Genomic DNA, 17,792 nt, shown 5'->3' with positions numbered 1-17,792 from the left:
TGCAGCCCACCCCGTACTTTCCCGAGGCCTTCTAACCTAAAAAACCGCCCAGTCCACGCCACACAGCCTCCGCTACCCGTGTAGCCGCCAGCTGAGTGTAGTGAACTCCTGACCTGTTCAGCGGAACCCGAAACCCCACCACCCTATGGCGCAAGTCAAGGAATCTGCAGCCAACACAGTCGCAAAACCGTCTGAGCCCTCCACCGGGCTCTGCACCAAAGGTCCGCAGTCGGTTCTGTCAACGATGCTGCAGATGGTGAGCTCTGCCTTCATCTCGTAAGCAAGACCGGCAGCCTTCACCAAATCAGATAGCCGCTGGAATCCAGAGAGAATTTCCTCAGATCCAAAGCGACACAATGTCATTAGTGCCGACATGTGCCACCACCTGCAGCTGGCTGCACCCTGTGCTCTTCATGGCATCCGGAAGGACCCTTTCTACATCAGGAATGACTCCTCCCGGAATGCACACGGAGTGCACACTGGATTTCTTCCCCTCCTTAGCCGCCGTATCCGTAAGGGGCCCCATTACGCGCCTAACATTGGAGCTCCCAACTACCAGTAAGCCCACCCTCTGCGATTGCCCGGACCTTGAAGGCTGAGAATGATCCTCTGAAACAGGGCAGGCAGCTGCATCTGGCTCAGCCAGACAGTGCCTGAAACCGGTTTGTGAGACGCACCGGGGAGGCTTTCTGATCAGCCTCCGGGGACGCCTTTCGCTGCCTGCCACGCCTTGGAACGACCTCCCAATCAACCACAGGCGAGGGCTCAGCCCCACTGCGGGCAGCAACCGGGGCAACCACAGCGGCAGACTGATCTGGGGACAGACGGGACGAGGTTGACATCCCCGTGATACCCAAGTTCGGCTCCCCACAGTGGTGTCCATTGGCAACAGCCTCAAGCTGTGCGACTGAAGTCAGCGCCGATTGCAGCTGTGAGCGAAGGGATGCCAAGTCAGCCCTCATCCGAACACAGCAATCGCAGTCCCTGTCCATTCTAATCGATGTTGAACAACAGTTACTGAAACACGAGTCCGTGCCTAGATAACGCAAGCGAAACACGCAAAGAATGTATCAACTAACCTGTACAAATGCCTAACGACTGCGCTACAATCTGCTGAATTTACGATTACAGTAACTAAAACTCGAAATTGCAACTCCTGTACGAAATTCACACGCAATTTAAATAAGAATCTACCAAGTAAACACTAAAGCGCGATGCTACAACTGTCAAATACTATAATACGCCCGAAATATATGAATTAAACAATGCAAGTACCCAAAAACACTCAAAGAAATTAATTAAACTATCTAACAAATAAGTAAGCTAGGGCTATACGACTTACTGCTGCAGCTGCTTATCAACGGCGGCAGGGAGCACACTGTCGTGTACACTGATGGCTCCAAACAGGAGAATTTCCTTGTCTGTTCTATAGTGTTCCCTGATCAAGTTACCCTGATTCGCCTCCCTGCTGAATATACCGTTTTCGCAGCGGAGCTCCACGCGATCCTGAAGGCACTGGAGCAGATGAATCGTGTTCGGGGCGATCGATTTCTTCTCTGCTCCGATTCTCTTAGTGCCTTACAATCACTGCAGAACCTGTACCCGACTGAGGAGATGGTCCAGCTGATACATAACCAACTGTACTTGCTCCAACGGCGGGGTACAGAAGTATCCTTCTGCTGGGTGCCTCGTCATGTCGGCATATGGGGCAATGAACAGGCCGATCGGGCTGCCAAGGAGGCCTGCAGAGAGCAGGATGTGGTCCAGTGTCCTATTCCCTTGCAGTCAGTCATCGCTGCACTCCACAGGAAGTGCATGGAGTTGTGGGAGGACGAATGGCTGGCGGTGACAGCCAATAAACTGCGGTTGATAAAGTCAACTACTCGGCTGTGGCGTTCCTCCTGCCTGTTTCTCAGGCGGGAGGAGGCGGCCCTCACACGTCTTCGGATCGGGCACTGTCCTCTCTCACATAGCTTTTTATTACGGCGGGAGGATCCTCCGTTTTGTGATGCTTGTGGTATGCACATATCTGTCGGGCACATTTTAACAGACAGCATTTTATACCGTGATGCACGGGCAGAAGCACAAGTTGATGGGGATCTGCCTTCTGTTTTAGCTAATAATGAGACGTGTCTAGGGTTTTTAAGTTTTGTGATATGTCTGGACTCTGGCCTAAAATTTTAAACTGGAGGTTTTAGTGTATTGCAGAGTGGCTGACTCCTCCCCTTTTTTCCTTGCGGTCAGCCAGCCACTTCCATCTGCTACATTGTTTCAGCTTCCTCTATCATTTTCTTCCTGTGTTGTCCATGTTTTACTGCTGACGCTCTGCTTCATCCCACGCTTTGGTGTGGGTGAGCACATGTTTTTCAACGATTGTTACCCATGTTTTCTGTTCCGTTTTATATTCCTGTTCTGGGATTTTTCTTGACACCCGTCTCACTAAGTTACTGAACGGGCGCTGAAGACCTTGCTGTCGTGCGCCCGAAAACCCCTACTACTACTACTTCTACTACTACTACTACCCTGGATCTTTCACCGTGTAATTTTCACATCTTTGGCGACCTGAAGAAAGACATACGTGGACTCCTGTTACAGCTGCACGAAACAGTGCAAGAGCTGGTGCGCTTGTGGATCCGTGACTGTCTGACTGTGTTATACAAAACCGAAATTGATCGTCTTCTTTCCCGGTGGGATGAATGTCTTAACGTGTGTTGTGATTACTCTTCAGTGTAATCTTTAAATAGTCCCACTGAGGCGGGTGTCACGTTTTCATTTTACTATAAAAAATTTCCAAACAAATAGTCATCTTCCAATCGCAAGAACAGTAACGCTATCTAAATTCAGTATATAAGGAAAGATGACGGTGCAAGTTTTTTTTTACAAATCGCATTTTTAGTTGGAAGATTGTATTATGTCTCGTGTAAGAGGAAGAAATTTTTTAACGATAGTGCCATTTGAGTATGCTGGGATCCCACGAATGTCTTTGAAATATGGAATAGGGACCTTCAGGTGGGCCATAGTCAACTACCTGCAGAATATTAGTGGCCCCATCACACTAACGCCTGAGTGAGCATGCATATTGTTCACTACGGCGTGCAGGGTGGTACAGCTAAATCATGTTCCTTGAAGCAGATCTTGCGTGTGACAGTATCAGTATCCAGGTGTCTGGAGCACGCCAGTCTGTCAGCACAATTGACTTTGTTGCGGCTTCCTTGATATGCCACCAGAGAGCAGACACTGACTGTGGTGCATCCAACGACAAAAAAAATGGTTCAAATGGCTCTGAGCACTATGGGACAACATCTATGGTCATCAGTCCGCTAGAACTTAGAACTACTTAAACCTAACTAACCTAAGGACATCACACAACACCCAGACATCACGAGGCAGAGAAAATCCCTGACCCCGCCGGGAATCGAACCCGGGAACCCGGGCGCGGGAAGCGAGCATCCAACGACATTGCTAGACAGAGGAGCAGCGCCAGTCGTTTTTACAGGCGAGTCTCAGTCATGCATGCAGCATCACAATGGCTGCCAGATTGGATTCATCATCCAATACTTGGTATGATGGATACCACTGGGTACACAACACGGTTACTTTGGTTCACATCATTGGTAATTTGGATATTTCTGACGTGTTTCGGCTGGTGGCTGTGCCCTCACTCCGAGGTCTCCATGACGTTTTTCAATACTATAACACATAATCACACTGAACCCGTCCAATAGGGTTCAATCAGCATGGAATTACATACCTGTATTCGTTATCCAAGTTCAGACTCGATGCCCAGCTGGGTTAGAGCAGTTGTTGCGGCTCAGTAATATGTAAGGTGGCTTACAAGAACTCATCCACATACTTTGCAGTAATCTACAACCAAAATTAGGTATCATGTGGTAGGTTGTACATCGTATATATGAATATATAAAGGAGACTGACATTCTCACATACGTTTTGTAAATGATTGTTAAGGCATATTGTATGAAAGGTGACGCAGTGTTTTTATTATAAAAACAGCGTAATGGATGATTGTCTATTCTAGTAAAGGTTGGAACGCCAGTGGAGATGAAACGGCAGACAACTCAAGCTCTGGGTGGAAGGCCCGCACAGGTGTTGGTCCTGCTTAAACACAGGAAGTAGCTAGTCAACGTTGTGGCAACTGAGCTCTGGAGCACAATAGGGTGACGGCCAGCCGCTATTGTAGTAGGGGCCGGAAGGATAACCGGATATTACTTCCGAACGCTGAAAATCTTGGACGCAGGTGAGAGGAACGAAGAAGTGGCATCTCGGAAACTACGCAGGCTGGGTTATTTCCAAGGATTTTTACTCAGAGACGTACCATTGTACAAGTTTAGGTTTTTCCTCGCAAACTTTCCGTGCTGGACGACAAAAGACTAAAATATGGTTGGTCGGCGTTCGGAAGAATCTGTAGAGAGGGAGACTATTCCGTGGTTTCGGGAATGTGATTCGTTTTCAGAATTACGATGTTGGGGCGCCAAGCCTTGCTCGGAAGACAGCGCTGGAGAGACGAGGTCTTCCGTTGTGAGTGAGTGACGGACTCTCGATATCAGCTTTGTTGATACAGGCGGACTTGCTGTCTTTGCTCTCAGGAGAATTTACATGTAGAACAGTTAGACACTGTACTGTTGCGAACCTATACGATTCTGGACTTTAGCTCCGGGTCTGAAGTGGTCGTTGAGTACGCAGCGTTCAGTAACTGAGAGCACTTCCTCTGCCTATACTTATGTTGGGACGTTATCTGAACTCCGTCCTTGTGGCTGGGACTTCGCGTTTCTCGTCTGTAGAGTACAGAGGGGAGGAGACAGTATTGGAGTATATTAATCACAGGACCGCCTTCTGCGGTCCTAGTGTTTGAAAGAGTTTATTTGTGGCTCGAGTTCTTTCATCGTCATAGACAAGTACGAGAACCATCACTTCCATGCACCGGAAGCAGTACATACGGTAGTATCGCAAATTGCTTCGACTTATTAGGGCTATAAAAGCTAAACAGCTGTAGTCACATTAGTTTATTTCCATTGAGGTCCACACCATCGTAGATCATCTTTGAAACTAGTGTCTTTTAGTGTTTGGTACGTGGATGATGTCAGTCATTTCGCGTTATTGATATTGGATCGCGCAGTCATAATAAGGGGCAGAGTTGGGCAACTGATTAGTAATTTACTTGGGAAATTTAAAATTTGTAATATAAAGGTTTTTTTAATCAACAGTAAGTATGTAAGCAGAAAGAACGTTTATCATTTGGTAGGATTAGTTGCCTTCATCATTCATTTATGTTTAGATTGTAATTCATAGAATTAGCAGATCCTAAGATCTGCTTCAGGGAATACTCAGACAGGGACAAATCTTCATTTTTGCGTTTATTATTTTCCGTTGTGCACATTCATTTTTACACCCGCCTGTAGCAGCATCTTGGAAGTATACTAAATTTACCATTCTCTATAAATTTAATAATGTATTCTTCCTACTACACAGTGCACGTACAGTAAGTAAACAGCGTATTTTTTACCCTTTCTGGTATTACAGTTTTAATGACCAGCAGAGTAGTTTTTTGGACTGTATATATATATGATGGTTGTTCAAAACAAAGGCAGAAAACAACGCTGTGGTTGTAATTGTATTCAAAAGTAATCACCAAATCCATGAGCACAGTTATCCCACTGTTTCACAAGCCAAAGGATTCTCTGTGTTCTTCATCTCATCGTCCCAGTTGCTTTGCCTTGCATTTTTTTTTTTCAGGAGACCAAACACTTAGAAGTTGTAAGGCGACAAGTCCGGGCTGTGGGGCGGATGTTTTGCTCCAACTTGAATTTGGCCATTATACGAGTACTTTGTGTCACCATGGAGACCTTTGGATGCTCGTTATCCTGGAGAAGAATCACTCCCTCTGTGAGCATCGAGGTCCATTAGGTCTTGATGGACTTGGGGGAGCTACGGAGCTTCCCAAAGTGCAAGTCACTGTTGATGGTTTTTCCGTGCTAGAGACATTCGAGCCTCGGGTGTCGAAAAAGACGGTGAGCATCACGTTGCCTGCTCAGGGAACAGTTTTGAATTTTAAGGGGAGGTGACACAGTCACGCCAGACACCAATTTCGCGTCCGTAGATCTCTCACTGCTTTATCCGAAAGCGGCGTACGCACATTTCAACTAGTTTGTTTTATACGATGTTACGTACCTTTTAGCACCTTTAGAACATCCGTTAGAGATGGAATAACCGGTTTTGTTTACCTTGCAGATAAATAAAGGCTGTGAAGAAGACTCAACATCCGTCATTAGATTTGTGGCAAAGGACAGATGAAATCTGCCAGATGCCCTCTGAAGACTCAGGTCGTGTACGTGCCTCCATTACATAACAAGATGTGTCGACAGAAGAAACGATGAGCTTCAATTATCTAGGGACTGTTATCACCAGCTATAAAGAGCCCACCATGGAAGTGGAAAACAAAGTGGCCAAAGCAGTAAGGTTAGATGGTGAAACAAATGTATGAGAAATGAGGGGAAAATAAAAATATAAAACAATGGTGCGTCCTGTTATGAGATATCCAGCAGTAACTAGAGAGTATACTAAAAATTAAAAAAAATAGCTGCAATGGGAATGTATTTATTGTGACAGATCCAAGGAATAACTATGTGGAAGCCCATCTGTTTCGTGGATGTAGGACAACGGCTGATATAAAGCTTTTGGTTTATAGTTGACATGATGATGGCGTAAGTGTTGCACCGAAACTACTCGTTTGAAATAAGTTTTTTTGAAGCTACGTGTGTAATGTTTCGTTTTCTTTGTTTAAAGAACAAGTTTGTCGATAACGAATCAGAGTAGAATACATGATAGAAATAAACATTTGAAGACACGAAAAAAAAGTTGGAAGCGTCATTTGGAAAGGATAGTCCCCGACAAGAATAGTTACAATTTGTAAACATGGACGACCACAAGAGAAACGATTGCTCAGGCGACCACCCAAGAGATGGGACAATATTTGGCCGAGTATATCCACGGAATGCGACTGACAAACAGGACAAACCAACGTCGGTAGAAGAAGAAACGAGGTGAACTGTAGCGAATGAGATTTAGTAGCTTGAGTGTTCACTGTGCTATCGTAAGTTGGCGTAAGCGGTCTGCAGAGATGCAGCGCGAAGATCAATAGCATGCTCTCAGTCAAGCGAGCCTATCACGAGAGAGGCCAGAGACAAGCAACACGCTACCAATACCGTCTCGACAGCATGTATTTACGGTGACCGGAGGGTCTCAGTCAGTCACTGACACGACTCACTACTCCAGATTGGCGCCTGTCATTCATTAGCGGAGCGGCATAGTTCAGCTTAGGCTACGACAGCACACAGTGGGACCAGATCAGAGTCATCTATATCGTGTGCAAGAGGACTATTACGGAAGAGCTTGTACGACAAAACATGGACTCTGCTGATGATAAGTAGCTTCCTGTACATGTAAATAGGGGACCCGTTAATCCACGTGTCTATTTGAGTGTGCAAAGAGGATACTAGCCACCCATAACGTCCTCTTCCTTGCTTCCCTGCGGTACAAGACTCTACAGTGGCGATGAGGATATTACAGTGGCGAAAGTGATACTACATTCATATCGGCGCAGTTAGTGGATTTTGCGTCGTCATAATGAGCTATTACACTGCATAAATACTTCCCAATCGTCAATATAACGTACCTAGTTTACTAGAGTTTCAGAGTTTTGCAAACAATTTTTCTCATATTTCTTCGCCACTTCATGTTACTCTTGCTTTCTGGCAAAGTGATAGAAACAAACACCGACGCCGGCGAGGGGAAGGAAGCCGGCGATCGCACGGAAGGGGGCGGCCGTCCGGCAGTAACCGGACGGAAATTTATTTTGTGTTGTTGGCACTTGGCTCTCCTTGCCGTCCGAAGGAGATTATGTTGTTAGGGTCTGCTGCAGAGGCCATAGCGGAGAGGGCAGCCGGCCAGCGCCGCTAAGGATTACTGCTGGCCTTTCCCTCCACCCCCCCTTCCCCTTCCTCACCCTTCCCCCACCCGCGCCCCTCCTATCCCCCCCACCCACCCCCACTGTAGGACAGGCGCGCTCGTTAGGGCACAGCGCCTGACCCGCGTAGCTAAGTCGCCGCCCGTAACAACCATCAAAGGAGGACGGCGAGGAAAAGGGCTTCACAGACAGTTTCACACAGCGGGGCGGATCGCGCAGTTCGCCTCCGCGCTGTCCTCTCGAAAATAATTCATGTCCTCGGAACGCGCCTTTGTAGCAACTGTTCAGCGGATCTGAACACATCGTACAGTAGTCTTTAGCGCTTATAATTCTTTCAGTATCCCCTACTGCATCGGGTGCACATTATGAGGAATCACTCTCGTAAACCGCTCGTGTTTTCAAAGTCCTAATGATGATATGGCTCAAAATGGCTCTGAGCACTATGGGACTCAACTGCTGTGGTCATTAGTCCCCTAGAACTTAGAACTACTTAAACCTAACTAACCTAAGGACATCACACACATCCATGCCCGAGGCAGGATTCGAACCTGCGACCGTAGCAGTCGCACGGTTCCGGACTGCGCGCCTAGAACCGCGAGACCACCGCGGCCGGCTAATGATGATAGTGCACCCGTCTACATATCCACCAATTCCATTGGTTCGAAAACAAATGTGAAATTAGTTTTCAATCTTTTGTGTAGCGTGTGACAACTTTGATGTTGTAATGGTACTTGAATTGCGTAACCATTATGGTACCTTACCTGAACCTCTCGATACCAGTAATATTCTACTGTATTTCTGTTAACTACTTAACATATTTCTGAGACAAAATTCAGATTTGATTTCACTTTTGATACATCGATATGTTTATATTGCAATTATATTAATCTTATGTGTATTCTTTCTTTTGTTAGTATGATCTTTGACGTACTTGTAACTCTGATTTTTGGGTGCGTAAGCGATTGTTAGTTAGCTGTTAACTTGTTAAAGAGTCGGACCTTGAGAAAGTCAAGTCGTGGACGTCATGTCGGAAAGACGAATATTGTCGTCAGCTTATAAAATGTGAACTTTAACAGTGACTGTGAGGAAGATGTTTTCAAGTATGTTTCGTACTGTGACGTGATGTTTTGTGTGTTACGTGACATTCCAATAAAAGCAATTAAAGGGAAGTGTAACTTAAATTCAGAGTACTGATTATTTTTTTTTTTTTTTACATCGCTATTGTGCTAACTTTGAAAGGTTTAATCTCCTAGAATGGTTTGAGAAGGGCATCTACAAAACTTTTGAATATAGCAGGATAAAACCTAGGCCTCTTTGCATCCGAGCTTGGAATCATAACCACCTAGATTTTCAACGATTGAGCCATGATAATACGAGACCAGCGTGGGAAACACAAAACGATGAGTGCCTAGTTTTTTCATTATTACATGAAATGAGTATTAACTGTGCTCTAAGGACACCTGCCACATAATATGACTGATGTTGCCCGAAAATGCAGTATTCAGCAGCGTGAGCAACACCACAATCGTTATTAAAATTTTGACCTTTTTGTGGTAGGGTTGTTAGAATGTCCATGACAGCATCTTCAAGTTAACAAAAGAGATTTCAGTGCGTGAAGTAGTGTTCTTTTCTTTGGAATGACGCGACATCTGCATCTACATCTTCCTACATACTCCGTATACCACCGTACGGTGCATGGTGGAGAGTACCCTGTACCACTACCTGTCACTTCCTTTCCTGTTCCACTCGCAAATAGAGCGACGGAGAAACGACTGTCTATATGCCTCCTTATGAGCCCTAATTTCTCCTATCTTATCTTCATGTTCCTCATGCGAAATGTATGTTTTACAAAAAGCTTCAAAAGACGGTTCTCTAAATTTTCTCAACATTGTTCGTCGAAAATAACGTCGCATTCCCTCCAGGAATTCCCATTAGAGCACTCAGAGCATCACCTGTAATATCTGGGTACCGGCAACAAATCCAGCATCCCGCGTCTGAACTGCTTCGACATCTCCCTTTAATCAGACCTGGCGCGGATCCCAAACATTCGCGCCGTTCTCAAGAATGGGTCGCACAGATATTTTATATATGGGCTCCTTTACAGATGAACGACACTTTCCTAAAATTGTCCCAGCAAACTGAAATCGACCAACCGCCTCCCCTAACACAATCCTCACGTGCTCGTTACACTTCAGATCACTTTAAAACGTTACGCATAGATATTTAAACGACCTGAGAGACTCTAACAAGACGCTGCTTGTCCTGAATCCGAATATTACTCGATGGTTTTACATACTCATGCGCATTAACTTACATTTTTCTACAGTGAGAGCTAGGTGCAGTTCATTGTACTATCTAGGAATTTTGTGTAAATCGTTCTCTAACGTCCCAGAGTCACTCAACTTCGACACCTTACCGTACACCACGGCATCATCAGTAAACAACTGCAGATTGCTACCCATCCTGTCTGTCAGATCGTTGTGGGTACAGAAAATAATACCGGTCCTATTACACTTGTCTGGGGCACTCTTGGAGCTGCGCTTGTCTGTAACGAACACTCGCCGTGCAGAACAACATACTGGGTTCTTTCTTTAAAGTCACTACCGCCATTAGACTTTTGTTTCCAGTGTTACACTTACACGCATCAGCACAGTTAAGAATCATTAGTGCGAAACGCAACTTGCTCTTTTCTCGCGTGATATACGGCGAACTATGGGTCAAGGGTAAAGGCAGATTTCATATTTCTAGATTTCCGAAAATCATTTGACACGGTGCTCCACTGCAAACGGTTAACGAAGGTACGAGCATACGGAAAAGGTTCCCAGATATGTTAATGGCTCGAAGACTTCTTAAGTAATGGAACTCAGTATAATTTTTTCATAATACTGGGTCACAGTAATAATATTTTTCTTTAAAGTCAGTACCGCTATTAGACTGTTGTTTATTTCCAGTGTTACATTTACACTTACACAATCATGATTTCGGCTTCAAAGTGCCATTATCAAGTGTTTTAAGTGTTATAAATTGCCTAAGATGGCATACTGTCGTATTAAAATACACTATTAGATACATTGTCTAAGAGCCCATATTTCTGGCAGAGTCCAGATGGTGTACTCAGTAATGACACAAAGCAGTGTGCCAGAAATATCGACTCTTAGACAGTGTGTGTAATAGTGCATTTTAATACGACAGTATGCCATCTTAGGCAATTTATAACACTTAAAACACTTGACAGTGGCACTTTTAAGCCGAAATCATGATTGTGTAAGAGTAAATGTAACACTGGAAATAAACAACAGTCTAATAGCGGTACTGACTTTAAAGAAATATATTATGACTGTGACCCAGCATTATGAAAAAATTATACTGAGTTCTATTTCTTAAGAAGTCTTCGAGCCATTAACATATCTGGGAACCTTTTCCGTATGCTCGTACCTTCGTTAACCGTTTGCAGTGGAGCACCGTGTCAAATGATTTTCGGAAATCTAGAAATATGAAATCTCCCTTTATCCTTGACCCATAGTTCGCCGTATATCACGCGAGAAAAGAGCAAGTTGAGTTTAGCACTAATGATGCTTTCTAAACTGTGCTGATGCGTGGAACCCTCCTTTTTGTAGCTTCTCTCGCGATATGACGCCATCGTAGTCGGTTCGAGACGACTTCTACTGAGAGATGTGTACATTCTGTTACAAGAAGTTATGGCCAAACTTTCAGGAAACATGCGCCGCATGTAGAGGAGGAAATATTGTCATATGGACATTGGTCCAGAGTTGCATCATTTCCATGTTACAGCTCATTTCCTACAGCTATTCAACACATTCACGAAGCCTCATCTGTGAACAGCACATTTGTCCTAAGGTGACACGTTGTTGAATGAAGTACTTGCAGAAGTTTCTGTGTGTCCATCCTTCTGATTGGAGGTGTGAGGAACTTCGCCCGTTCACTTACGTAACGAAATGGAAAACCTACAACCGACCTTACGATGTTATTTATTATGTGGCTATCAGATTCGGTGCTTCAGTGCACCATCTTCACGCCTTAACTGACGCTGAGGGGGTTAACTCCAATCTTATACACGATTCATCAGCGACCAAAATCTATGAACTGGTTTCCGCTGACTACCTGTAACTATGACGTTGCGTCTCCTACCATAAAGTAGTTGTTGGTTGGAGACGTAACATTGAGTGGCAATAGCGTCACATCGATATTTCCACTCTATACACTTCCTCGGCCGCGGAGGCGCTTTCATTAAATTTAATAATTCAGATGTAATCACAGAGCCGTGGTCTAGGGGTAGAGTACTGTATTATATCCAAAACGTCCGCGGTCTCTATTCCAATTTTGTTAGTGCTTATGTTTTGAATAAAAATCGTCAGCAATGGCGGCCGGTGACTTCCGCAATAAGAATTCACTCTCGTTCTACCACCGGCCTTGCCAGAGAGGGCGGAGATAAAGACAGAATTTCAGGGCATTCTTTTGCCTTAGGGGTGGTAAACTGCCCTTAATAGGTGGAAGAATTAGCAGTGATCATCGTCATGAGGATGCAGAAGCCAATGGAAACCATTGCGTTAAAGACACATAATGTATATCCAAGGAACATGTGGCCAGTAGCTGTAAGAGTTTCATGATGATCCCTCAATTGGCAAAAGATTCTGGACTAGTCCCCCATTCGTATTTCCTGTTGTGATGTAACGTCCCCTTAGAAAAATTAATGAATGGCTGTGCTGATAAACCTCTTACATTATTTGCTTTTCAAACAGCTGAGCAAAACTGAACGTACTCAGACATTTCGCTCTTTACCTATTCTGATCAACACTAAACTGATACACAATATTTTTTAGCGCAACGCAATCTAACTTTCAATAATACCTGGCCCTGACTAACATTAACCCATACCTTTCACAAATAACTTTGTAATATAGAGAGCTATGTGACGTTACCAATAAAAAAAACCTAAACACCGTACTTACAGGGGACTGCCAATGAGGAGGTCACCACGAGAAAACGGTTGTATAAGCAACGAAAGGGTAACGTCCTACATGTTGGGGCGTGGAATGTCGGATGTTTGAACGTTGTAGAGAAGCTAGAAAATCTGAAAAGGAAAATGCTAAGGCTCGATCTAGATATAGTGAGGGTCAGTGAAGTGAAATGGAAAAAAGACAAGGATTTCTGGTCAGACAAGTATAGGGTAATATCAACTGCAGCAGACAATGTTATAACGTAGTAGCACTCTTTATGAACAGGAATGTTGGACAGAGAGTAAGTTACTGCAAATAGTTCAGTGATAGCGTTGTTCTCATCAGACTCGACAACAAACCAACACCGACAGCAGTAGTTCTGGTATACATGCCGACGTCGCTAGCAGAGGTTGAAGAACATATATGAGGATCCTGAACGGATAATTCAGTACGTAAAGGGAGATGAAAAGCTAACGCTAATGAGCGACTGGTATACGTCGGCAGGGGAAGGAGCAGAAGAAAGAGTTACGGGAGAATATGGGATTAGTACTAGGAATGAGAGAGGAGGAAGACTAACTTAGTTCTGCAATAAATGTCAGTTACTGAAATAAAAGGTTGCAGCTCCGTCATAAGTTGCATTGAGAAGTATGTTTTTGTTTTTGTTTGTTTCTTTTTTTTTAATAGTGACTAGTTTCGGACACGTATTTCCATTTTCAGCCGGCCTGGGTGGCCGAGCGGTTCTAGGCGCTTCAGTCTGGAACCGCGTGATCGCTACGGTCCCAGGTTCGAATCCTGCCTCGGGCATGGATGTGTGTGATGTCCTTAGGTTAGTTAGGTTTAAGTAGTTCTAAGTTCTGGGGGACTGATGACCTCAGATGTTAAGTCCCATAGTGCTCAGAACCATTTGAACCATTTTCAAACCATCCGTAAGTGTGACAAACACAAGCGATAGCCCATGTACAAAAACTGCCCCTGCAGTAAACGAAGCGGCATTACGGCAGACTCCACAATAGTAAAATACACCACATAGGACCGTGCAATGTAATTTATTGTTGCTGAGTCGGTGTAGTGCCGATTCGATCACTGCAGGGGCCGTTTTTGTACGTAGAGTATCGCCTGTGTTTGTCAGACTTGCGGATGATTTGAAAATGACACAGGTGTCCGAAACTAGTCACCAAAAAGAAAAAAAACGATACTTCACAACGCAAGTTATGCCGAAGCTACAACCATTTACTTCAACTATGAGACAAGTCGCCGACCTGTTTTTCACCTGCAGTTTCCTGCAAGTTCGTAAATATCAGTTAGTAACAGCCAATAGTCTGTTCAGTAATCACAAGCGGAGGCGGTATTCTTGGAAAAGGCCAGAGAAGACGGGAATATTTAATTTACATTACATCATGGTCAAAAAGAGATCCAGAACTCAGATATTGGATTATAAGGTGTTCTCATCAGCAGACATACACTCAGATCACAATTTAGTAATGATCAAGAGAAGGCTGAAGTCAAAGAGACTAGTCGGAAAGAATCCATGCGCAAAGAAGTGGAATACGGAAGTACTAAGGAATGAAGAGGCACGTTTGAAGTTCTCTGAGGCTATTCATACTGTGATAACGAATAGTAGAGAGTTCATTTGAAGAGGAATGGACCTATTTAAAAAGGGCAACCACAGAAACTGGAGCGAAAATCGTAGTTACAAGGATGGCAACTGCGAAGAAACCATAGGTAACAAGTGAAATACTGCAGCTGATCGACGAAAGGAGGAAGTTCAAAACTGTACAGGGAAATGTAGGAATAGAGAAATACAAGTCACTTAGGATCGAAATATGTAGGATGTGTAGAGAAGCTAAGGAAAATGCCTGCATGGAAAATGTGAAGAAACTGGAAAAGGAAAGATTGTCCGAAGGCCGGACTTAGCATACAGAAATGTCAAAACAGCCTTCTGTTAAATTAAAAGCAAGGGCAGTAACATTAAGAATGCAATGGGAATTCCACTGTTAAATGCAGAGGAGAGAGCGGATAGGTGCCAATAGTGCATTGAAGTCCTCTACGAGGAGGTAGACTTGTCTGATGATGTGGTAGAATAAGAAGCAGAAGTCGACAGGGAAGAGACAGAGGATCTAATATTAGAATAAGAATTTAAAGGAGCTGTGGAAGACGTAAGATCAAATAAGGCCGAAGGGATAAACAACATTCCATCGGAATTTCTAAAACCTCTGAGGTGAATGGCAACAAAATGACTATCCAAATGTTTCAAATTGCTCTGAGCACTATGGGACTTAACTTCTGAGGTCGTCAGTCCCCTAGAACTTAGAACTATTTAAACCTAACTAACCTAAGGACATCACACACATCCATGCCCGAGACAGGATTCGAACATGCGACCGTAGCGGTCGCGCGGTTCCAGACTGTAGCGCCTAGAATCGCTCGGCCACCGCGGCCGGCTGACTATTCACATATGTAGAATGTATGAGACTGGTCAATACCATCTCACTTTCTAAAACGGAACATCAACCACACCTTTCCGAAGATAGCAGAAGCCGACAAGCTGTAGAAATATCCCACAGTCATCTTAACTTCTCATGCATCCGGGTTGTTGACAAATGTGATACACACAAAAATGGAAAATAAAATTGGGGATGTGTTAGATGACAGTCAATTTGGTTTCAAGAAAGTTACAGGCACATGAGAGGCAGTTCTGACGTTGAGATTGGTAATGGAAACAAGACTGAAGAAAATACCTAGAGACGTTGATAGGATTTCCCGATCTGGAAAAAGCGTTAGACAATATAAAACGGTGCAAGATGTTCGAAATTCTGAGAAAAATAAGGGTAAGCATAGAGAAAGGGGGATAATACACAATATGTTCAAGGACCATGGGGAACAACAAGACAGGAACACGAAGAACGGAGTATTAGGATTAAAAAGGGGGTAGGGCACGAATGTAGTCTTTTGCTTCTGCCGTTCAATCTGTACATCCAAGAAGCAATGATGGAAATAAAGGAAAGATTCAGGAGTGGAATTAAAATTCAAGGTGAAAAGATATCAATGACGACTTTCGCTGATGACATTGCTGTTCTGAGTGAAAGTGAAGAACAATTACACGATGAATTGAATGGAATAAACAGTCAAATGAGTACAGAATATAGACTGAGAGTGAATCGGAGAAAGACGAAGGTAATGAGAAGTAACTGAAATGAGATCAGCGACAAACTTAATATCAGAATTGGGGATCAAGAAGTAGACTAAGTTAAGTGATTTTGTTACCTAGGCTAGCAAAAAGGACGGACGAAATTAAAAACAGTCTCGCACTGGCAAAAAGAACGCCCCTGGCCGAGAGAACTCAAGTAGTATCAACCATACGTCTTAATTTAAGGAAAAAACTTCTGAGAATGTACGTATCGAGCACAGCATTGTATGGAATGAGACTTGGACTGTGGAAAAACCGGAACGGAAGAGAATCGATGCATCTGAGATGTGGTGGTACAGAAGAATGCTGAAAATCAGGTGGACTGGTAATGTAAGGGAGGAGGTTATCCGTACAAACGGCTAGGGAAGGAATATATGGAAAACACCGACAAGAAGGAGGGACAGGATGATAGGATATCTTTTAAGACACCAGAGAGTAATTTATGGCACTGGAGGGAGCTGTTGAGGGTAAAAACTGTAGAGGAAGGCAGAGACTGGAAATATTGAGGATGTTGATTACAAGTGGTACTCAGAGATGAAAAGGTTGCCACGGGAGAGTAATTCGTGGCGGGCAACATCAAACCAGTCAGAAGACGTGACTCAACAGAAAAAGTAACTGTTTTCTGTATTTAAAAAAAATCTCTCGGTAGTAGATTGGATGCATGTGAAGTGATTTTTTTTAAAAAAGGCGCTTAAAAATTGATCTTTTGCTTTTTTTCTAGCAGTTTGTTGTAACAGAAATACCACATGGCAGCGGCACGCATTTAGAGAATTTTCCCAACATTCTACCGATCAGAAAAACCAGAATGGCTGGGCATTTAAAACATTATAAAGACTGTTCCCTTATAGTGATAATGGATTTACGGATTTCGCACCGCCTGCCTGATGACAGACTGGCGAGGCAAAAGATCTGCTATTACTACAACATAATAGGTATACTCTATTGAAGTCTTTTCATCCCATTACTTGCAATTGATAAGGATTAGGGAAATTATATACAGAAATAAGACGCACTACTGCCAACAGAGCAGGATGAGGATCAGGGATTCCTCAGACAAGAATATGGATATATTGCCATATTGTATCATAAAGTTCAATACACATTAGCAGCATATGGTCACGAGCACCGCCATATTGTATCATAAAATTCAATACACAGGTAGCAGCACATGATCACGAGCACAATCTGCAGACTATAGAAAGCCCTACGGAACTGATATAAATGTGAAACTGATATGAAGCCCCAGAAGTTCAATCCTTTCGACGAAAATTGTCTTGGAGGTTATTATTAAATAAATGGAAGCACATCCAGATGTCATTTTCCCCTTTTTTTACAATATATCCAGAAATGTACTAGGCCACCCGACAATAGCCTAACAGTTCTTTTCACGTTGCCTTCATTCTAACAACTTTTCCTCCAACACGCGTAGAAACATATGTGGAGTAGCACTACAGTAGCGCTGATTGTACTGCAATTCATGAAACAGAGCAAAATAATTTCCTTTTGTGCAAAAAGTCGTGCGGTTGTGACGTAGAATGTTCACGTCTAAGGTTACCTTTGTCATATGAGCAAGAAGAAGCAGTTCGATGAGAATTCTTGGGACAAGGTATACCTCGCCCTACTCGCCGATGCAACGCTTCCTTAAGACAAGGCCAGCAGCCACACG

The sequence above is a fragment of the Schistocerca gregaria genome, chromosome 2 (genome assembly GCF_023897955.1).
Source record: "Schistocerca gregaria isolate iqSchGreg1 chromosome 2, iqSchGreg1.2, whole genome shotgun sequence".
Classification (NCBI taxonomy): Eukaryota; Metazoa; Arthropoda; class Insecta; order Orthoptera; family Acrididae; genus Schistocerca; species Schistocerca gregaria.
This window is presented reverse-complemented; position numbering follows the sequence as displayed.